General features: G+C 39.9%; 1 protein-coding gene across 9 annotated transcripts in view; it reads left to right on the plus strand.

Moving 5' to 3' along the window:
- The window catches only part of DENND2B (DENN domain containing 2B), a 171,488-nt gene that overhangs the window by 72,421 nt on the left and 74,227 nt on the right, over window positions 1–24,840 (plus strand). The window lies entirely within an intron of this gene.

Consider the following 24,840-nt stretch of genomic DNA (forward strand, 5'->3'; position numbering starts at 1 on the left):
AAAGGTAAGCAACCTCTATTCTTACACACACAGCTTTGCTGGGCTGAGGGGAATTTTTCATAGGGATTGGAGGTACTCAGCATGAGAAAAGGTCTGCTTCTGGCATATTTCTTTTGAGCTATTGCTGCTCAACAGGTGGTTGTGATGAAAGTGATTGTGAGGAAGAACCTGTGGAAGGCACAGGAGGTTTGAACTAAATTTCTTGGCCATATGACTGCATGTCAGCTTTTCTCCATTGCTAATCTCCAGGTTGTATTTTGTACTTGTTTCTGTCAGTTTTCCTCTGCTGTATCTGCCTTGACCCTCCTGTCTGGTGGGCAGAGACTGACAGTTGTTACAGGTCATGCAGTGAGAGTGAAAGGGCTGAATGTAAAGTACAGGGGTCATCTCTGTTGCTTTGCTTATTTGTCCTCCTTTCTGTAGCCTTACATCATTTACAGAGTAAGTAGATCAACTTAATCACTTACAGCTAGGAGAAAACTGTAGCCAAGGACACCTTAAGTCTCCAAATCTGACAATCTTGAGGGAATCGGTTTGTTTAGACCTGACCATAAAATGAAGTGCGCTCGCACATTTGTGCATGTTTACCTATGGCTAAGAAACACTATCCTAATAAAGTTCTAGTCCATTAGAAGGCTGTGATGTAACTGCATGCAGTGATGCAGATTCCTGTAAATTACACATACCTTTCACTCATAAATTAGTGAAGTGAAATGGCAAGAACAGCAGAGTCAGTTATTGCTCCCTTGTCCTTCATTTTACACTGATCAATGGCAGTGTTTTGAGGACAAGAAGTTTTCTTTCAGCAGCTCTGCTTTGGACTATTGCTTTGGTATGCAAGTAAACAACTTTCAGCCAACAAGTCCACATATCTTGTCAGAAGTAGAATCATGGAATCATAGAATAGTTTGGGTTGGAAGGGACCTTAAAGATCGTCTAGTTCCAACCCCCCTGCGATGGGCAGGGACACCTCCCACTAGATCAGGCTGCACAACAAGACAAGTAGTCTTGTTCTCAGGCACAACCTTTACAAAGTAAGGCTGATAGATTCAGCCTGTGACCTTCACAGGACAAGCTCACCAGTTTCTCACGTTCTGGGAGTGACAGATGCAAAATTCTCACTTAAACCTGCAGTCACACTAGGGCAGCTCCAGTATGCGTTGACTGAAAAAGTTTCAACAACCACTGGGTTAAAGAATCTTTATTAATTAACTGTTTGATCGCAGGAACAAAGCTCTGGGCTTTGATGTCATCTTGGTGAGGTGACCAGAAAGTCACACAAGATGTGCAGGGTCTTTCTTCAGGTGCATGAAATGTCTATTGATATACTTCTGTCCTTGCTGTAGAATGTCATCCAGTTCTTCGGGAGATTCTTGCATGGGTGTATTTTCTTATTCTGTTTTGAGGGGCTCTTCTAAACTACCTTAATAATATACCAGTCTTTTAATTTTTCTTGGTTTTTGGCTCAAACCAAGATTTTAACCCCATTATTAAGCTGGAGAAGTGGGCCTGTGCAAACTTCGTGAGGTTCAACAAGGCCAGGTGCAAAGTACTACACCTGAATCAGGCAATCTGCGGTTTCAATACAGGATGGGGAATGATGTGATTGAGAGCAGCCCTGCAGAGAAGGACTTGGGGGTGCTGGTAGATGAGAAGATCAACATGAGTGGGCAATGTGCGCTCTCAGCCCAGAAGGCCAACCATATCCTGGGCTGCATCAAAAGAAGCGTGGCCAGCAGGTCAAGGGAAGTGATTCTGCCCCTCTATTCTTCTCTTCTGAGACCTCACCTTAAATATTGTGTCCAGTTCTGGGATTCCCAACATGAGAAGAATGTGGAGCTGTTGGAACAGGTTTGGAGGAGGGCTACAAAGATGATCAGAGGGTTGGGGCACCTTCCCTACAACAACAGGTTGAGAGAGTTGGGACTGCTCAGCCTGGAGAAGAGAAGGCTCTGAGGAGAACTTATAGTGACCTTGAGTACCTGAAGGGGCTACAAGAAAGCTGGGGAGGGACTGTTTACGAAGGCATGCAGTGATAGGAAGAGGGGCAATGGGCATAAACTGGAGGGGTGCAGATTTAGACTAGATGTAAAGAGGAATTTCTTCACTATGAGAGTGGTGAGGCACTGGCACAGGTTGCCCAGGGAAGCCGTGGATGCCCCATCCCTGGAGGTGTTCAGGGCCAGCTTGGATGGGGCCTTGGGCAGCCTGATCTAGGGGGACATGTCCCTGCCCATGGCAAGGGGTTGGAACTAAATGATCTTTAAGGTCTCTTCTAACCCAAACTATTCTATGGTTCTGTGATTATAAACAACATAGAGTAGGAATGTGCAAATAACTTGCACTGACCTTATAGGGTGTCTGTACTGCAGTAATACCTTTGTGCTAGGCATTGGACATAGAAATATGTAACTGAGGCATTAAGTAGGCTGCAGTAAGATGAGTCTATGTCCAGAAATGAATGCTGTAGAGGAAAAATCAGTGGAGGTCCTATTTATTTGTTGGACACTTTGGGATAGGAGCATGGATTATACCAATGTAAATGAAATGCTCCAACCATTTTGGCCAGGCGGCATCTGTTCTAGCCATACCTTACAGAGGGTACCACACCTGACAAGCTGTACCAGGGTTAATCCTAGCTGATCACGGTACAGCATGTGCATAGGAGGGTTATATTGGGAGAACTCTGCTGTTTCAAACACATTAGTAAAGACTGTGATTCAGGTAAGTACATCTCCATATTAGAGTTTGATATTATTTACTTGAAAATTAGGCGTCAGAGACAGAGTTGAGTATTGACTGCTGCCAGGATGAACAGCTGCCATAGGTGGAGAAGTTCAGACAGAGAAATTGAGGAGAGTTGGCTTTGATCCTAACAGGAAACTGTAGGTCAACTTGAAAGTGATGTTGAGTACTGACTCGGTTTGGCATACCTACCATTGTATTCTGAACTTTTCCAACAACAAACAATGGAAAAGGGAAAATATAAACTAAATTCTGACATTTTTCAGGATGTAAGCAATGGAAGACACTCTTGTTTTTATTTAAAGGAAAACCTCTTTTTAATGACATATCTCTGTTTTGTGTTTAAACACTCTGGATTTGTTCTCGGTTTTGGTTGTCTTTCCATACTTCATGCATATGTGGCTGCCTCTGCCATTGCCTTCTACTTCTAATAACTTATTTCTCTCTTTCAGCTCTCTGCCATACCTTCCCACCTATCTACACACATTATTGAATCACAGTATTTCCAGGCAGTTTTCCTGAGTTGGATGAAATGGTTTCATCCTGATTACTAAGGGATAGCTTGGCCTACAAAGTAGCAGTGAATTAATAACCAGGAGCCTCGGGTAGAACCCTGACCCTAGTCCTGTCTCTCCTAGTGACCTCCTTTGTGGCATTGTTACACCTTTCCCATGGCTCAATCTTTCATTAGGCTGATCACGTTCTTTCCTTCTGGTGCTGTTCTCCTTTCACTTTTTAAGTCGTGCCGTCCACTAAAGATGTAGATAATTAGCACCCATTCTAGTGGCTTTTATTAGACATATTATGTTGTCTTAAAGCTTAGCAGAGATGGACTTGATATCCTTGTATGTTTGCTTCCCAGTTAGTTTTTGTGTTTGGCATCTCCTAGTACAGAACAGTATAAATATAAACTGTGTGGGAGGGTGACTAGAGGAATTTCTAGACAGATATTCATATCTGGATATTAAAACCAGATCCCTAATGATATCTGGCATTCTCAAGTGGTTTATCATCCTTCCATCAGTGCAGACAGATCAGTGCTGGGAACTTGGGTCTAGACTTTAGCAAACTTTGGACCTTATCTTTTGTTTTAAAATCTTTCCCATTCTAAATAGCTTAGAAAGTACCATGGGATATTGAGTTATTGGGTAGTAACTGTCAAATAAACTGTCTTTCCTTATCATCACCATCTGTTCTGATTAGAATTTGTCAGGAAAAGGTTTTTTAAGTACAAGTATGGACCTGAAACTAAGGAAAATCCTGGAGTTGCACTTACGTGACAAGTGAGGAGATGAACAGATTGTCATGCACCAGTCCTCTATCCATTATTTTGCCTTATGTAATCTTCTTCACCTGTCTTTGTGGACCCTTATAAGATGATGTTATTTGAGTCAACCGTGAAGAGGAATCTTCATTTTAGACTGTAAATCAGTGGAGTAAGTGCTGGCATAATAAAAGTTCAAGGCTTGCAGGATTTACTGCAAATATAGTCAAAGATCCACTTAAACAGAACTGTCTCTCTTTAATCTGGGATTTGACTGGAGATGTGGAAATCTGCAAAGACGCTTTCACTATAATTTGTGGGAGCAGACTTTCAAAGTGCTGCTACTGGCATAACACAGATGTATTAAATCCCCTAGTGGCGAAGGCATCTTTTTAGTGTTATTTTGCTGTCAGTCCCTGTTTCGGTGTAAGACTCTTTGGTTGGATTCAATGACCCTAAAGGTCTTTCCAACATAAATGATTCTATGATTCTAAGACTCCAACTGTATTTCAGCTTTTTGTGATTCCTTATGGGTCAGATGCAAAGGTCAGTAAAGTCTGTAGAAGTCTTTCCAATTACTTTGACTGAATCAGACCCTCATAGATCATGGATTTAAATTTTAGTAACAGAAGTCTTCAGTGAAAAGGAGGTGCCTACAAGTAAACATCTGTACAATTATGTGCTTTGGAAGCATCAAAATTCTTGCAGTAACTAAGATTCTCTGAACCTCAATGGAATATGAATCCATTGGGGTGAGGCACCACAACCGTTTTTCTACAGTTGTGCTAATGGAGGTTTAGGAACTGAGGGAGAGACAGAGCAGACCAAGGGCATTATTTGGGAGGATAACGGAGAAACTCGTTGTGGGATTCACAGGTTTCTGCTGTGGTCACAGGAGGGGAAAACCTTTGGAACTGAAAAAAGTGAGATGATGTAAATAAATATCTATTCTTTCTGAAGTTATCTGAAGCTCATTCACTGCTTGTTTGCGAATGGAAATTTTGTGTGTCTTGGGTGAGACAAACTTGACTGTGCTCTGAATAGTAAAGTATTGTAGAAAGATGACAAGGGTGGTTGAAGGAATGGAACTTTTTCACTGCAAGGCAAGAATAGACTGGGACTCTTCATTCTGGAAAGGAAAAGAGGGGAAGAATTGCTGACAGAAGTTTCTGAAATGATACATGGAACAGAGGCAGTAAATAGGGAAAAAAAATCTCTTTCTGTTTAAGAACTAGTATGAAACAAGTGAAACTAGAAGATGACAGGTTGAAAATGTGTTGAAAGGAAGGTACTTCTCTGCAGCATGTCCTTAAACTGTGGAACTTACTGCTGCAGGATGTTGCAATCAGACAAATTCATGGAAGAAAGATCTACCAAAGGCTTTTACCCCAGAAGCAAAATCTGTGAGTCAGCAAGTCTTCAGGCCTTTGACTCTCAAGCTGCCTGAGCAGCACTGCATGTTTATCTTGATCTTACTGTCTTCTCTAGGCACCTGCTAATCATCATGGTTGGTGACAGAGCCTGGACTAAGAATGCTCTTTGATCTAAGCCAGTGGGGACATACTGGTGTTGTTTGGAACAAGAATCAATTATAGGAAGCGAATATTAGAGTTTTCAAAAGGATTGTTATACTTGGAAAATGAAGCTTTCTGGCTTTTGGTGAACTTCAAGGGCACAACTTTAATCCTCCCTTGTGAGGCACTGATGTCAATGCCAAGGAACAGGAGGTTAGGAAGGAACCTTATGTGTAGCTGGAAGCAACTTCTTTAGCCATTCTGGCAGGAAGCAGCAGTTTAATTGGCAGGAGCTAGCTTACCTCCAGTGAAAACAATGGAGATAAACTACATAAACTAAATGGCTAATATAACTCTAGAGGTATCTAAGGAGTGTTTCAGCTGAATTGTTTAGAATTCTTTAAATATCAAATAAAATAATGACTTATATTTCCGAACCAAGTAAGCCTATGTGATAGTGTTATGTCCAGCTTTATCATGAGTCCAGGATTATTTGCTGCTATTTTTTGTAGCTGAAATCACCATTGGAAATTCAGAGGAAAGGCTCCTTAGACTGATGCACTCACTTGCTCCTAGCTAAACCAGAGGCAAGATCTGGACCTGCTTCCTTGGGGCCTCAACTACTGCATAGGCATCATCAGTCATTTAGAGGGGAGGCATGATGCTCCCCTTTTGGAACAAGAGCTCTTTGCCATGTGCTCCATGCTTGCTTCTTGCTTTGGGATGTTACAGACGGCTGCAGGAAGAACAAAGCTGTGGAGAACTGATTCGTGCTGTTAGCAGAGCTAGCAGTATCCCGAGAGGTATTCTTTTATTCAGCTTCCAGTATCCACCCTGACTCTTTTTTTTGAGAACCTGGTAAATAATCACTACGTTTGTGTAAGCAAACAGAACCTCTCCTGTTTGTTTAAGCAGCAGGAGTCTGATGTTTAAGCATGACAGAACACAGCAAAGCTGGGCTGTGTAGGAGTAGTATTGCTTGGGTCGGTTACTAGGAGTGTTGTTTTGGGTTGGTTACCTGTCCCCATCATGCACATGCGTCCATGCTCAGCTACTTCCATGTGCACATCAAGGCTTTGTGCTTTATTGTGGTGTTTCTCTGATGAAGGCAGAAACAGTGAGAACTTTAAGAAAAATCATAGTTAAAGGAAAAGGTAATGTCTGTGTTTCAGACATTAAAAAACTGAGATGTACCGTCACTTCTAATATCACTTCCAGTCAAGCCAAATTAATTCAGTTTTACAGCAAATAAGATATATATATTTATTTAAAAGTAAAATTAAATCTTGGTCCACATTAATAAGCCCAACTAAAATACTTAATTTCCTTTGAAGAAAGGATTATGTGGTTGTGGCCTGGGCAGAGGACTAGAAATATTTTGCTGTAGGAATTGAGACCTTGAGAATTCTCAAACAAAAGTATGTCCAGATACATCTGATGTTGGACTTAAGCTGTGTACCATTGCTGTAGTGCTGGAGTGTGGATGGCAGAGGCAGTTGTTTGCTCTGCTGGCTTTTCCTGCGAGTGCTCTGTTCTCTTCTCCTACCACAGGACATTTTTCATTTCAAAGGTGATCTTGTGTCAGGAGAAAAACCTGTCTGGATAGGAAGAGATATTGTCTTCAGAGAGGCAATGCCTGTGCGGTACTTTTGTCTCATTTAGAGAGATCCGTTCATGGAGGCAACTCTAATGCCTTTTGCTTGCTGTTATCTGATATGTAACAACATGATTTTAATATAATTTGCATAAGTTCAGTCTTTCTGCTATTGTAACCCCCCACCCCTAATCAATCAAACAAACAAACAAAAAAAACCCCTCAAACCAAACCAGTGCCCTTCAGCTCTGTGTGAAACTGTAGACGTTGTCCAAATTTATTGTCAGGTCATTCATACAGATGCAGTCCTATCTGCCTGCACTGATGAATTATCTTGCGACTAATGCAAAAGAGCTGGTCTCACGTCCTGGGCTGGATGCCTCAGGGGCAGATGAGTCAGGCTGATGCAGAACAGCTACCTTGTCATTATCATGAAGGAGATAACTCTGCATCCACTGTGATGGAACCCTGATCCTACTGTAAGATAAATATTAATAGAATTGTAAGATAAACAAAATGATTTTTTTTTTTGTATTTACGTATTTAATGTAAATATAAATGTGAAGCTTATGGTAGTTATTATATGGCCTGAGTTTTCTACGTGGAGAGCATCGTGAAGAAGGCAGTGACTTGGAAGTCTAAAGATGCATCTTCAGCTGCCTGCATGGTTCTAAAAGAGTGAGGTTTTCTGCTTATTTGAAACTCTAGTGTGTACGATTTTTCCAGTAACTATGATGTATGATTGCCATTTTCTTAGCATAACTATGATATTCTCTCATTTCTTATTCTTTCTTTGCTAAATATGTGGAGAGTGTTGCTGTGAGTGATAGAAAAGCTGCTTCTTTCCCTTTTGAGAATGACTGCATTGCAATTACAGGTGAAATGCTGTCTGTGCCTGGGTTCTAAATTTGATTGCATGGTTTAAAGGAGTCTCCATAAAACAGTGGTTATAGATAGTTATAGATAGTTATATTCTGTTCTTCACACTTGGATAAAATTTTATGTGTGGATGATGTTCCCATCCATGCTTAGTAGAAAGTTTAGTGGTATGTTTGGATGCCAATTCAGTTTGTGTTATAATGATATGCCGTGGGAAAAAGTGCTGGTGTGTTTGCTTCTGCCTTAACTATGTGCTAGAACACTTACCAAAACCACCATCCAGAAGTGGTTTGTCTCAGCGAAAACCTTTCTCTGGAGCGGTCATGCAGGTGTAGATGCAGAGAACAGTGACAGAGAAGATGGCGGGTCTAGAAGTTGTTGATGATTCTGCACAACTTTAGGAAGATTTGAGCACGGTTCAGTAGGTCAGAGTTGCTGCTTCATGCATGATCTGGTGTACAGGTTTTTGTTTTTAAGGGACTCTGACAGGGAAGGTGTGAGACCAGCCTGGAGGTAGAGAGAGCTATGCATGCCTAAAGCAAGGAGGCAAGTCTTTATTTTGTATGTTTTAAAGTAAAAACATCTTTTGCACCATCAGTGATGGGGTAGCTTGGGCTAAACCAGCTCTCAGTTTTATCAGTCAGAGCAGTGCTCAGGGGACTTTGTTAAAGCATCAAAAGGCCAGTCAGTGGCGTGAGTTCAGCTCATGTGCTCTTGACGTGTCCCTGCTTCTCCCGGCTGCCTACTGCAAGCAGCAGATGAGCAGGACCAGTACTGCTTGCCTTCACTGCGGGAGAGCTCCTGCAGCGGAGCGTGGCTTAAGGCAATGAAGCGCTCAGCTCTGAACTGCTGAGATGTATTTTCCTGCCAAAGATATTTGCCTACTGCTCAGAAATAGTAATGAGAATCTTTTAAGCCCATTATGAATTTATGAAACAAACCTTGTATGAAATGTTTGTTGTTTTAAAAACGAATTGTGTTTTAATATTTTGATAGTGAGCTTGAGAATAGGAAGAATCCTCGTTCAATAAAATTCTGCTAAGAGTAAGCAATATGCTAAATTATTGGAACTTATGATGAGACACTGCTTTATTTTACATATTTTTTTTAAACCATTGAGTTTTAGAAAACAATACAAATGACCTTCAGCCCAACAACTGTGGAAACGGAATAACTGATGTGAAATCCATTAACAAGTATTGTACTCCTTTGAAAGCAGAAACAGCTTGAATTGTGCACCTGACAAATTTTCAGCAGGTCGGTTCCCAGCAGCACAAAGTTATATTTGGTTCAGAGAAGAGTAAAAGCTGTTATTTAACCTGTGAGGTTGGAGGTGCCTTTGGGACACAGAGCTCTGGCAGCTCATCTCTGAAGCAGGCCATGGGAGGTGGGAGAGTGCCTTATGTCATCAGAAACATCAGCAGAAACAGCAGCAGTGGGAACAAGTCAAAGCATTGATTCAAATGACCCTGAAACTGGGAAAAGCTTGAATGCAGGCTTTGACTTTATTGTTGCCCTTTAGCTGGGTAAACAGCATTGGTGAGGTGCACATTTCTAGTGGTCTGAGGCACAATGTTCCCTCCCTCGCTCTACTCAGAAGTAACTCTGGGGAGGTGGATTGGAGGGTGTACATCTGAAATCTCTTCAGTAGAAATATTCTTGTGAGCGCACTGGTCTAGAGATGTAGGAGAAGAAGGATTTATAAGAAGAGGTAACAGCTTCTAATGAGATGAAAAAATAGAAGTGAAAACGTGGGCCTGATTTTGGATACATCCTTTGAGCTTCCTCAGACAATTAGAGGGTGAATTTTGTTATTCCATTCTGTTGCTGTCTATTTTGTTTCACTTTAATATTAAATGTTTACTCAAGAAGAAGCATTACTTAATTCAGGTACTCTTGTGAGTTAAGCAAAAGAATTTTTCTTAGATGGAAGTTATGTTAATATAGCCCTCCTATTTGCATAGGTTTTAAAGAAGAAAACTGCCAAGTTTTGATTGCATTTTGTTTCATGTAGTTTCACATCAAGTCTGCTTTATTATTACTTGGAGGCTGCAGGAATGTTCCCTGGCATATTACTTCCTATTGTAATTTAATTCTCATGGTGCTTAGAACACTTTACACATTTATATGCAGCATATCATACATAATCATTAAAATTGCCTTTTATCTTTTATTAACATTTATATTTGCTACAAACACTGGAAAGTAACTAAAAAATGAAAAGAAGTCTTTTAAAAGGCAGAGTTGTAGTTGACAGGTTAGACTTAAAATTGGCATTTTTAATGCAACTGTGTTCTGTTCCAGTACGATGACTACTTAGACTAACTCTGCAATCTTTATTTGTTTGGTCATTGAATTTTATTAGTGTACTCAGTAGTACTAAGATCTGAGCTAAACTGTTCTGTATTTTTTACAGCAAGTTATTACACCAACATGGTTTTAGAAATGTTTCTGATGTTTTTCTAGTGCTTTCACTGCACTGAAATGTAGTGTATAAAAGCAATGAACAAGATACTCGCTGAAACAATTACAGGAGTCTCCAACAATGCTGTCAGAAAATCAAAGCAAAAATCAAAGCAGTTTTGACTTGCAAAACTGTGCCTGTAGACTTTAGCTATGTACATGATTTTTGGGTCGTCCATCTTTCAAGTCATGTACTTTGAGATTATTTCCATTTTGACCAGCTCCTGTGTATAGAACTGACCCTAAAACAAGGTCTTAAAATAGGGGTGTGTCACAAGGGAATGTGATAAACATCCACCCCCTTGAGCTGTTGAAAAACAGACAGCAAGGTGCAAGCATCTTGTGGGGTGAACTTAAGTATTGAAAGCAAAACTAAATATAACAATTGTAGAAGATGTGATGTTCCTAATAGTCAAATAGCACTCTTTAAAAAAAAAAATAATTACTGAGCCAATTCATAAAATTCTGTTGTAGTCAATGGGAATGTCAGTTCCTGTGACAACCTGACTGCTTTTTGTGGGAGCCTAACTATCTTGTCAGTTTGTTATAATCCAGATAGGGAAATTTTGTCTGGAGTATCAAAATGTTACTCTAAGGCTTTGTTAAAGCAATATAGAAAAGAGTTCAGTAAAGAGGGGAAAAAAAAGGAGATATGATTGTCATATTAATGATGAGCTTTAATGCATATATGTGTAAATAGTTTATTATGAGGGGGCTTTAGAAAAACCCTGGAGTAAATTGAAAGAATTGTGTTTTCTTTTCTCCTCAGCTATGGAAAGGAAATGTTAGGATTGCAAAGCAAGGCAACTTCTTCAGTGTAGGCTATCCACAACTGTGGCTGTACAGCTAGTACACCTTTATGACAAACAATTAACAGCAGCTAATAAATGGAAATGGTATTTTGCATTTTGAATTCATAGAATAAGCCCCTTTTGCACCAGAATTTCTCAGAAGTAATCTTTTTCCAAGTTAAAGCGTAACTACTTGAACTGTGAAAACACAATTCATTGCAGTGGCAGTACCATGGGAGTCCTTTGTGTTTTAAGTTCTGCTAGCAAAACCAGAGATGGTCTTTCTTCAGGTAATGCTGGTAGGCAGTTCAGCTGCTGGTTCAGGGAACATCTGTGGGTTGGAATGAGATAGTGTTGCCGACACTCAGGTATGGGTCGTGTTCATTAACCCTCCTCTTATCACAGCATAGGTAACTCCAGCTGACTCACCTTTTTTTCCTGTGAAGCAAAAGGCTTGCCCAGGGAAGCAACTGAGGCCATAAGATGACTTGTCAGTGCATGTGATTGAACAAATTCCCAGTGACCAAACTGCTCTCACATGAAACCTCTACCCCTCTGATTTGCTGCTGGTTTGGAAAGCCGCTTTGTGTCGACATAGGCAAATAGGGGAGATGGCAGGTAGCCTATGTCTGTTTGAAACTGTTGGCAGGGACCTGAAAGCACTTTAGCATGGATTGTTAACCTCTTCCTTTCGTGTCCAATGGTACTATCACCCATGTGGGCTTCAAGATATGTGTTGAGTCTGGCAGGCTAGTTCACTTTGTCTGTGTGTCTGTGGTTTAGTAGCCGATACAGCTTCTTTGATCCAGCAACGGGCAGCTGGATTGCCTCTGTTCAGAGGTTTGGGAATGAATTGTAAACTGTTGCTCCCTGCAACTTTAAAATAAAAACATAAACAAACCAAGATTTTTGCCAAGCCATAGGCAGCCAGGAGGAAACTTCTGGCTTGCCAGGTTTCTCATACACCTGTGCCTTCAAAGTCAGCATGCCAGATTGCAGAGAAAGGCTTTGCTACTCTTAGTTTTGTTAAACATTAATGCCAGTTTCCTCCCTTTAAACATACAAAGGGACAGAGGTTTGACAAATGCTCTAGGACGGTGTGTCATTTGTTGCTTGGCAAGCGAAGCAGGCAGCATTCAGGAAGTACAGAGGCTACAACAGGGCATGAAGAATTGAGAGCAGACTTCCTCCATCTCCATTCTTGCATCTTGCCAGGAGGGGAAAGCTTCTGAGTAAGTCTGGGATTGGTACGCTGAAGAAATCATGGTGATGGATAATTTTGTGCTTGTCAGAGGCATGAGAGAAGGAAATGAAATAAGGCAGAAATGAAGAGCATGACATGCCATAGCACTGAACTCTTTACTGTCCTTTCCTATAACCACTTTTGCAGTAGATGGGGTTTCTACTCATGGGCAGGAACTTGACACCCAACCTTCTACATATTAAAGATAGCAGTGGGACTAGCTTTAATTTCCAGAGTCTGCAGCTCTGCTATTTGACAAGGAAATTTGTGGGACTAAAACCCAGTTTTACAGCCTGCTCCTCTCCCTGCCTCTGTTGCTATCAGATGAAACCTAATTTCTCAGCCTTGCTAAATGCATGTTTCTTGTCTAGCCTTGTAAGATTCATTTTTTTCCTCTTTAGTTCTTAAAGGTGATTTCTGAGTTACACAGCAATTTTCATACTCATGTGTTCTGCCACTGCTCGCTCCACTCCCCACTCCTCCCATATGTCGCTGGGTGACAGCGTGAATGAAGAAAGATACCCTTTTGTCTGGCATACTTGGGGTGCATGCTGTGGATATGCTAAGCTGAATTTCATTTTATTGTCCAGAAAATGTTAGTCCATTAGGGAGAGGCCATACTTATTTCATGCCTGGGTTGAATAAGGCTTGCATTGACTGTGTTTTTCTAAATGCTGACCAACTGCTGATATGGAAACCTGGTGTTAAATACAGTGCTGCTGGCACACTTTTGTGTGTTGTTTTGGTTTCTATGTCTGGTTTCAGGGTTGTTTTTAAATATGTTTTCAAAGAAGCATGCTTTCAGGGGCATAAGACAGCTTAAAGTTCTTTTTTTTTTTTTTTCCACTGAATAAATAGCAGAAGGATTATGGGTTTGTACTTTCCAAGAAAAAATCAGTATTGCAGGCCACATTCGGCAGGGCTCTAAGGCACTTAGGGTCAGAATCTAGGCTTCAATTTGTTGCTTCAAATATTCATTAGTTGAGAGCCCATGGGTTACTGCAAGGAGTTTGTTATTAGATATTGTAGTCTTTAGAGAGCAAGTATTTTCACAGCTGATGAGCTTATAAGTGTTGCTAGTTGCTCTTTCTTGCTCTCTTTTACCTAGATGTTGGTATTGATTCATGGCTCCATAATGTTTTCCTTTTCATGATGCTTTGCCTGATAAAATCTATGTACCTTCCTGCAGGGACTTGTGTTTTAGTTTTGGCTCTGTCCTGAAATGAAAAGATGGGTGTTAGAAGAAATGTCTACTTGCTTTTAGTTGTTTTGAGTTGGTTTAGTTGCCCGAAATTAAGTAAAACTTGCAGTTCTTTATTACTGTACAGCATGCAAAACATTTTCATCCTCAGGGTTATAATACATGCAAATTCTCTCAGAAGATACGAAGAGTAAAAATATATTGGCCAGATCCTTATAAAACCTAATAGGCCAACAGAAGAGTGTAAAACTGAATCCATGGTTTTATAAGAAGCCAAGGCCTTGTGAGAATGAAATGTTTATAAAGGATATATAAATCCCCCAGATTTTATCCTGGTTCCAAATTTAGGCTTGAGATCCCACAACTCTTGTAGATGTGGTGAAGAAATGTGGTGTGGGAGGCTCATTTCAGCATGATGAGTAATGTACACGTTTATGTTACCTTTGGTCACTGGGAAGAAAGTGATGGGGAGTGTCTTTCCCTGACCTAACTGCTCCTGTTGATGGTTACGGTCAGTAAAAAGCAGAGAGAAGCTGCTGTCTGAATCTTTTGAAAGGTTCTTTAGATCATGTATTTGAATATGAGTGTTCGCAGTGCTTGAGCACTGGCTGATCAATCTTTTGTTAATATCCAATGAAACTGAATTAGCGCCAGATGTAGCCTTTGCCCAAGTTAAATTTGGCCTTGTCTGGATGCTTAGGTAAATAATCATGATAGCAACAAGCATTGCAAGGCATAGCTTGGCTTTTTAAATTTTTTTCCCTCTCTTTCAGTTTATGTGTGTCTACCAACAGACTGGGGAATAAATAGATAAAAGATTTTTGAAATCTGTGTTCAACAAAAAAACACCAGCAACTCTTGGCTGGCAAAGTCTTTCATATGACACTCAGTTGTCTGCATGCCCAACACAGTTCCTTATTTTCCTGGCTTGTTTAGCTAAACAAAATAGAACAAAGTCTACAGCAACAAGTTAGATATAGTAACCTAATTTAATTTTTAGTTCAAATGTTAGTTAGACTGAAATTTCTTTTTTCACAAGTGTGCATTTCTGCCAGGTCAATGCCTTAAATCTTCCTGTAACAATAAGTTTTGCATCAGTTTGTATCTTTAGCAAATTCTCTTCAGTAACTCTTGATTTGTGCTGACAGAGAAAACCAAACCCTGATTCACAGATATTTAAAGGAAGTGAATTCAAAAGGGCCATCAATGAAACTTAAAGAAAATTCCCTCTTAAATTTAAGCAAATTATTCAGTTTCTTCTTAATCCGTGCACAGTCTGTGTACAGTGTAATGTGTAATGTGTACCAAGGGTAACTTTTGTTTGTCATAGCTGGAATTTAATTTGCGTTCCGTAAGGTCAGAGCCACTAAGGAAAATTAAGATGATAAGAGAGGCTGGGGTTTTAATCCTTCAAATCTTTCCTAATTCAGAGGCAGGATGCAGCCTCCAAAGATGCAACACACTGTATATTCAATTAACATGTACAAAGTAGACTACTAATATATATTTTATGTTATTTCACCCATAATTATGTTCCTTTGCTCCTCTCACCATAGCATCCATAAAAATGAGTGTGTCTGTGAATGTCAGGCGGTGCAGCTGTGGTCTGTTGTATAGGTTTGGATGAGTTGTGTATGATGACACGAGGGATGTCAGCTCACAACTTACAGGTCAGTATAAGTCAGAGCAGGCTGTAGTACCTTCTGAAATTCTGCTTCTACCCTCAGTCTGTCCTGATACCAAAATGGTACTGTAAGTTTGTGCTAGCTTTCTTCTGAATGTAAGAAATATTACATATCACTTGAGCATTATTTTTGGTATTTGAGAGAGCGACAAGGTTCCATGTGTTTCTTTCCCATGCTTTGGCACCTCCATGAGTCATATTTCACTTATCAATTGGTTCTTCTGTTTCCTGCTCTTTCAGGTGCTGAACCTCCTCCCTGCATCTAATTTTGTTCTTGCAGTTGTTCAGATAAGAGCCATGTGTTGTGAGAGATATTACTAGCACTTCTCTCTATAAAGTCGCTTATGAATGTCAGACTTGTTCTTAAACAAACAAACAAACGAACAAACCAACCCTCAAAACCAAAACTCCGCAAATCCTCTAGACTTTTGTTAGGAATGCTGTTCTGGCCCTCTTCAAAGGTTGCAATGAATGTCAACAGATGGGTGAGAGACAGTTGTTGGGGTACAACCACATAACTAAGTGACTGGGAAGTTCACAGAGGAAAGTAATATCCTTTAATATGTTAGAAAAAAAAGTCCAAATTTTAGGCACAGAGGTCTTTGGAGATCTAGGCAGGTAGAAATCTGCTCTTCAGAGGGACAAAGGAGAGAGGGTAAAACTTATAAAATAAAGCTAAAACTGAAGAGCAAGTGCTTATTTCTCTGGTGTTATCATTGTAAGAATAATACATTAACAAACAAAAAGATGTCAAACTGCTTCATCCATATTGTAGAAACATGTATAAAAAGTGCCCTGCAGAGGACAAATAAGTTTTCTTGGTGTCATATAACCTGGAGCGTACTGATTGTGTGCCGTTATTTCAGCTTTTTGCTTACAGAGAGGTTTGTCAAAAGTTGAACTGAGTTGCTGGAGTTGTCTTGACAACAGGATGGCACCCAGGTACCAATCAGAGATGAGGCCCCTTGGAGCCCTGAGCACTCTTTAGGCAAAGTTTGAAATCAAAATTGCTCCTTCTTTTCCCATGCCTCAGGTAGTCAATATTACTTGTGAACTACCTTCACAATAGATGGGCTTCAAGTACATTGCAATCAGTTGTGTAGGCTCTGTTCAGACAGAGCTGGTGTTGAGGCTGTTCTGGATTCACAGAGACAATGCAACAGCCTCTGTTCTGCTGGAGTTTTTACATTTCTTTTATTATATTTTATTTTTATTTTCTTTTAATGTTGATTTGATTTTATTTCCCCTATAGTGCAGTAACTCCAGAAGCAGCGCAGACATTTGCAGATCTTTTCAATTATTTTGGTGTTATCCTGCTGTGACAGGATGTGTTTTCCACAGATATCTCAGGCCTCAAACTTGCCGGATTGAGATATTAGTAGTTGAAATGATGACAGAAATTAAGAATAACTGTTTCATAGCAGAAAGATGGCTAACAGCTTTCAGTTTCATAACCTGCTATTCTGGGATGTCTTCTTACTGTGTCAATCTACAAAACCAGAAACCTGGAAAAGGCAAATCTCTACAGAAAGCCCACACTGGACTTTGGCAGCACACTTGGGACCAGAGCTAAGCTGATGAGTCTGGAAAGAAAATGTGGATACTGGTAGGAAAGGCAAAGAATAGATTTTGTATTTATTCTGAAAATAGAGTGGATGAGATTGAGAAGGGTTGTTAAAGATGGGATGGAGTCCTTAATTCACATTCTTTTTTCTATTCCTGCTAGATATTTATTCTTAGGTCTATTTGATGACTTTTGTGTGACCTACAAGTTGATTTATATGTAAAGCAGGGAAAGCAGGCTTGGCTGTATTCTGGACTAGTGTACAGCCAGGATTCATGACTTTTTGGCTTCCAGCTCAGTTCTTTTCCCTTTGGGTATAGAGTATTTCAGTAAAGTATACAGTGACCTCGTAAGTTTTTAAGACTTGTCAGAGCAGAAAAGGGAATGAACCTATTTTACAACAGCTTTTCCAAACCAGAAATCTAGACTTCAAGGTCGCCAAACCCAGAATGGCCTCAGATATGTTAAAAACTAAGCATCGCAATTTATAGAAATAATTTTTAACCCTTCCAAATTGTGTGCATTTAATTATAGAAAACTTGCAAAGCTGTGGCAGAATTAGTTCCACACAGTTTATTGGTTTGAGATTCCAGGGCAGATGAACAAGTATGTTGAAAAATCACCTGTGCTTTTAAAAAGTGAAGCTGAGAGTTTCCATGTGCTCTGGGATTTTGAACGGTCATGTTTAGACATGCTGCTACAGAACAAGTTTCAAGGACCAGCGGTTCTTAAATAGACAAAAGAGAGCTTGTGCATTCTGTCTGATTTAAGAAAATGCTATTGTTTGCTGTGTTGCAACACTCTCTCCAGCAAAATTCCCAAGATCTTAAGAAAGCAGGTGAGACTTCAGCATGCTGAACCATTTCCAGAACATAATAAAATAAGTAACGGTGAAGATATAGCAATGTAAGTATCTATTGCGTAGATTATTATTCAGAACATTTATGTGGAAAGAATAATTGTGAGAGAAACTTCCATTTCTCAACTTTGAATCATATTGTGTATTTGAGGAGAAAATGAGAGTTGGTCCTATGAAACCAGTGCACTGTACTTCAATAGAAAAGACAGAATGGCGCGCTCTGATATTTCAGTTTTTGCTTCTGAGTTTTTAAACAGGTACAGTCAGCTTTTGATCACTGTGATGAAAGATACAGTGCAGGTTAGTCAATCTCCTGCGCTTTGGGTAGTCATTTGTATCTGAACAGAGGGGGTGAAACAGGCTTAAGCATGGCATTGTTTAAAAAATGTCGTTATCTTGTCTTGTAACAGAGCAGAAGACTGCCATAAATCTGGAGTGGCAGGGAATCTAGCCCTCTCAGTCTAGATAATTTTGCAATTTCCTGCTTTCTTCTTCACTCTTACAAAGTTCTTGGCAAAGGCATGTACCTAGTGCACATTGATTGATCACATTTCATTTTACAGTCATTTGTCGTTGTCTTTGCTTTACAGATCCACTCTAGTTCATTGGTTTTGATTTATTTGCCCTTTTTTTTTTTGGACAGTTGTAGAGCATAGCTGCCACTTCACATAATTTACTTTGGCAGAATGACTCTTGAATTTCAGTGGTGTAAGTCAGACGTGAAGTCAGTTCAACTGCAATCAGCTGTCTTTCTGTGTGCTACTTCTATTCATGAACCAACCACAAAGACCCAGAGGTCTGACTGGGGTTTTAAATGCAGGAATTCACCACAGCACTATCGCGAACCTGTCCTATCACTGTTATTATTAACTCAGTACTTCTTGGAAGCACAGAAAGTAGAGCTTTTAAAAATGGTATACAGAGCTTGATCTCTGTTTTTTATATCATGGTCCTAGTGGCCTGTCATTTTGTTACTAGTTCTGGTATGGTCTCAATTTTTATGTAAGTGGAAAGTGTCAAAATTCCTTGGGGAAAAAAAATCAGAAGTACAAACAGGAAAATAATTGGCGTTTCTGTTTTTGTTCTATCTTTAATAATTTTGTGATATTAACCTATTTTGATTTTATTGCCTCATTCTAAATGCTGGGACTTTTCCATCACTAGCTTGTGTTCATAAGAGTCAGCCTATTTCAAATAACCTTACAATCCAAATTCACTTTTCAGCTTGGAAAGTATTTTCTGTCTTGTTTTTGATGGAATCCCAAAGTCAACAATAAAGGCAGTAAAACAATAGCTTGAATGCATATTTTGGGGGATTTCAAGCCATACTTCTGGTGAGAGCTCAAAAATCATTAAGGGTCTGGTGGAAGAGGGGTTGTTCTGTTGCCACTTGCGTCACTTTCCTTTCCAAGTGACATGCAAGATGTAACAAGTTATGCTACTTGCTTTATTACCAAGCTGAATCAGCTCAAAAACCACCTTACGACTGTGTGCCCAGCACCGCGTGTGAAAAGTTCACCTCCTTTACACTTATTTAGATTTAAGATAATTAAATATCATCTGTAGTTATCTACTTAGTCATGTAGAAAATCACAATACTGTATGCTATGCCAGAGTGCAGAATATATTCTAGCAGAAAAATTTGCTGCCAAACAAAATCAGATTTAATTTTGGTACTTAGGGAGGTCCCTTTTGTCTGGTCTTAATGTTCCTGTAATCCCTCGTTAAAAAGAGTAAAAGTAACATTGCTTTAAAAATCCTTTTCTACTCCTGGTACAATGAAGCATGCAATTAATTTCCCCTGATGTAGTACACAAGGCAGTTGTCCCAGCCCAGATGCTCATTTGAAAAGAAAATGTCAAAAATCAAAATATCATCGATACATGGGGTCCTCTTGGGCCATCTCAGCTTAGCAACAAAGCCATTTCAAACTATGTTTTTTGGTCATGGTTGTATATTTGACCTTCATCTAACCGCCTACTAACCCAGTTAGACCAGTCTCACTACCTGCGCTTGTCCCCTGAACATTCGCCTTTGCTGCCTTATAGTAATGCCTTGATGAGTGCTTTGCAGCAATCAGTCACTGCCTTTCTGTCCTCACTGGTGGGGATGTAGCTAGGGGTGAGGAAATGAAAGGAAATGACATAGTGTCATTATGCCGAACCTTTGCTTCTTTGTCCAGTGTTTTGTTTCATAACTCATCTTAAAATGCAACCAAACCACTAACTGGTAGTGTTTGATAGCTGAAAGTGGACTTCTTATGGCTCTTTAGAGGAAAACATAGAGGAAATTCTTTCTGGTTCTTCTGTAGCAAGAGGAAGAAGGAATTTTTTGAGGAATTTCTCTCAACTTTACTTCAAAGTTGTTAAGGTTTTTTTTCTGCCTTCAAATTTCTCTGCTTTTTTGCACCTGAAGAGGTGTGACTGGAAGATTGCTGTACTGCAGTAGTGTGTTCAGTGCAGAAGTATTCATTTGTGCCAGGAGCTTTCACAAGTGTGTGTCTGACAGAGGCAGTAGAATGTCTTTCTGTTTGTTTGCTGGGTGATTTCCAGGCAGTGGTGCCCTTAGGGGGTGACATGAAACTGTACTGGTTACAAGAAGCTGTTGGTGCTGAACCTTTTCAAAAGTGCTTGTTTTGTCCAGGTGGCAGAAATAATGACACAGAAATGCTGGTTTAACTTGAGCTTCTGCGTCCATTTTCTCTCCTCTGCCTCCTATGTCAAATCAAGTGTAAGTTTAATGGAAATGAGTACCCGAGCGTGCCATTATACTCTTTCTTAGTAGCAGTGCGTCAAAATGTGCATGGTACGCTTGGTTCCAATTAAAAGATGAGGAGGATGTGCTTCTCTCTCACTTTGCCTTGTCCTGGGAAGGATGGATTCCAGTATTCACACTCACAGTGATTGGCATAAAGTAGGAGCTCCTTCTTACTGAAGGGACCTTTCTACGCTGCTGAACCGTTCTGTTACAGTCTGACTGAACAAAGCTCTGCTTTTTGGTGGACATTGTCCTGCCTCTTGCTCAGTTCAAAAAATGTTCTTCCTCATTTTATTTCTGCATCCTGAATTATGGGTCAGGTCTGAACCTATTCTGTGATCCATTTTTAGTCTGAATAAAAAAATGCAAGTACGGCTTGAGAGAAGTTCTGTACTTCAAGAAATGAAGATCATAATTTAACATAAAATGTTGTTAATTTGTAATGTTGCATGAAACAATTTGAAAGTTGGTAGCTGAGCATTTCCTAGCATTCTCTCTTACAAATTTCCAGAGAATTTTGTTGTTACCTCCTCAATTACTTGAAATTAGGGCAGCATTAGTGTCCTTATTAAAAGCAAGTTTTGCGGCTCTTGCAATGAGAAATTTCTGTTGCTTTTGTTTGAGATATCTTTAAATATTGGCTAGAGCAAGGAGAAGCTTCTAGTGTTGTGTGTTAGGCCAAATCTGCTCAATACACAAACATGCTTACAGTCATAATGGATTCTGACGTTATTATCATTACTCTGAAACAGGCTAGGTTGTCCTGATGAAATGGCACAATGACCTGAGAAAGCAGAAACCCTAAATAAAATGCTAGGAAAGCAGTGTTTTTCTTGCAAAAGACAGGAGAAAGTCCCAAGGAGTAAGAACAGTGCTATGTGAGTTTGCATGAGCTCACTAAACATCAGTATTGCTGTGAAATGAAGGGATTTTATCAACAGAAGCCTAAAAAGACCCCATACCTTTTTGTCAATATGTTTCCCTTTTTTTTTTTCCCAGTAAATGGGCTCCCAAGCATGAGCGTATTGAAGTAGGAAATTCCCTGAATCAGAGAGCCAAAAACCGTCTTATTATTCTGTAAGTGTTGTTTTAAGCAGGGCGGATGGGATTAGCAAAGCTGAAAGAGCTAAGCAGTATCTGCCAACTTGTCTTTCCTGTGCACATGATGGTCTGTGGAGTCACTCCATGCTTCAGGAGAGCTGAAACAGTGCTGTGGAGTCTGAGCTGCTTAGGTCAGAGCGGGATGGTGAAGGGTAGGCATAAGTTTTTCAAGACAAGTTACTTAATCACCCTCCAGTCCACTTTAATCCATGGTTTGAAATGCAACTTAATATTGTCATTAGTCTTGATGAAAAGTGTGTGGATCATGGCTTCAAACTCTTCCATAAATGCACACTCTTATTATCCACCATACTCTGATTTACAAAAGACTTATAAAGCCAGCTTTTTGGCCACCATTCTGGCTGCTTTCTGTTTTTGAAAGCTATTTCATGAAGTTGTAGGAGTTGTCTGCACTCGTTTCTCCTCTCTTCTGGAGTCAACGTTTGGCACTGGAAGCGGGCAGAAGCTGTTCTTCTGCTCAACTGGATCGAAAGGCCAGGCTCCCTGCTTTTTATACTGACTTTGTATTGCCCACTTTCAGAGTTATTTCCAGTAACTAAATTCTCCCTCTTCTACACAGCCAAGTGTTAGCATCCATATTTTGCAGGTAAGAAAAGATTGATGTCTTATCCAAAATCAGAGACTTTCTGACTCGTGGGTCAAATACAGGGTGAGGGCTCAGGCATTTATGGCTCCAAGAATCAACCCTTCTCAATCACCACAGGTTTTTAGTACAAGCAAGTCAGCGTTGCTAGAGGCCTCACAAATAGGGGAGGAATTCAAGTTTTTCGTCTTTTGCTTTGTGATGAGGGGGGTGGAAATTAGCTCAAAGCAATGTGGCAAGTGATTCTGTTCTCTTCTTGATGCAGATGAGATACAGCTCCACTGTCATCCACAGGTGTTCATTGGAATTGGTCAAAGGAGATGCCTGTTGATACTAGCCTTTATTAGAGAAAACAATACCAATACATATATTGGCCCATGAAAATCCTGTCTTTATTGAAAGCGGGCATGAAGAATTACAGTTTTTGTAAATTAAGTTTTTTCCATGTTAAGGTGAGAAAAAGAGAATCTGGAGAGAAGATACCGAATCAGAATTGAAAGATCAGTTGTATCTAGAGTTCAAAATCCTACAGAGCATGACTGGTGTTATAGGTTTTCTCCTACTGTGGGTAATTCTGCTGATTTGTTAGGGAACAACTTGCAGCAGCAAAGCTAAGCATGGTCCATATGGCTGGAAACCACTTCTCAGGTTCTGTGTCTGCTTCACTGACTGTGCAGCAACGAGTGCCACTGGGAAGGTAGTTTCAGGGTCTGCAACCTGTTTACAAGACATTGTGGCCATTGAGGCTTCTGTTCACTATTCACTTGCCAGTGCTTAGTTTGAGTGCTGGACATAAGGCTGCATGTTGGAAGAGTATCCCTATCAGATAGGCAATTGGAGCAACGTATTCTTATGTGTTTTGTGAAATGCTGATATTATCAAAGAAATGTCATTGCCCAGAAAGCAGGCGCTGTTCAAGTGAACTTGTTAAGAAACCTAAACTTGATTCCATACACTTTATTTATGCTGTTTTTACATAATATTTTGAAGGTGTGTGTAATGGTATGCTTTGTAAGGTGGTGCATGTACAATTTTGTAAGTAGAAAACTTAAATAAAAACATTTTGGTTTACAGTCTTTGTATGACAGATTACAAGTTGTTTGATTATTTGTCTCTGTCCCATAATACTAATATTAAAGTCTGTGGAACTATTGTAGCTTCAAGAGAATAATCTAATGGTAGTGGGTTGCTTGGGGAAGGACCATTATCTGCTGATTAGCTTTTGGACCTTTTTTATTCATTCTGTTACTTACCACTGCCCTTTAGAGAACACATGCCTGAAGCAATACAGACAAAGCTTTGCTTCTATTTCTTGTTGTGTTATTCCTATAGCTTCTGTCTGGATTATTTAAATTTACAGTGGAATGCAATGTAAATAGAATCTTTTTCTTAACTGTGGTATCCCAAGTACTTAACAACGTATATCTCAAGAGGTCCTGTTGCTCTGCAGCCCAAATCTTGCACAGTGAAAGGGGGTGCGTGTTTTGTGACTAAATTTGGGGATTTCAAGATCAAGCCTGAAGCATATTTACCTTACTGGGGACCTGGGATTTAAAAGAATGACTCATATCTCTAAGAAGAAATGTTATGCAACTTCTGCAGATTATGAAAATCATTCTTTTCTGCCTTTCCTTCTCTCCTAATGAGTCAGCAAACCTTTTCCTGACAATGAAAACAACTGAAAAGGTGTTTCTTGGAGTATGAGGAGATGAGGGACTATGTATATGATATTTTCAATATAGTGAGTCAAAGGCAGAGAGAGGACTGTCAGCCTGTACTTCCCCTGCTGTCCCATCACTAACTTTATCCTGGTCATTTTGTATTTTATTCTTGCTATTGTCAATACAGATTATCAATTTGAATCTAATAAATAAGTTTTAACATGCCAAAGCATTCCATGAGGCCTCTTTGTAGGGTCTGTGCATATCTCCTCGCTGAATCCTGACAGTGGATTTAGCCATCATACTCTTCAAAGACTTCAGTGGAGGCTGTAGTCTTTATATGTAAGATATACTTCCACCAGGTGATACTTGTTTCACTGAAAGGAATGTCAGTGCAGTTCTGGAGCAGGCCTGCATGACACACAGGAATCAGGGGAACGTGATCTCAAGTCTAAGCTAAAAGAGCATTAAGAATAACTTAAAATTTATGACTTTGTGGTATTAAACTGAAGAGATGGAGACAGGACGGACAGGAATAATGAAGATGGACAGGAATAATGAAGAATCAGGGCACCCCACCAAGTCTGAGGAGGCTGATTTAGGTTACATCTTCAGTCACTATGAAGGTTTGTAGGCTAAGGTAATTCTATGTAATTCACTACACATTCTGTTCTTCAACAACCACCCAAACCCACACATCACCAGTCACCTGCTTTCGATCTTCTGCAGTACCTACCTGTCTGAAACGGTATAGAATACCAAGAAATTTATCTTCTAGGTTAAGAAGAGTGTATTCTGGCATGCACCCTTCCTGTCCTGAAATGAGGAAGTGTTAAGCAGTTGTTGGTGAAGCATTGGGCATTGTCTCTGCTATGATCTCTCTGTTTTCCTATGGGCACATTTATTTTTCATTGAA

This window comes from Cuculus canorus, chromosome 5 (genome assembly GCF_017976375.1).
Source record: "Cuculus canorus isolate bCucCan1 chromosome 5, bCucCan1.pri, whole genome shotgun sequence".
Classification (NCBI taxonomy): Eukaryota; Metazoa; Chordata; class Aves; order Cuculiformes; family Cuculidae; genus Cuculus; species Cuculus canorus.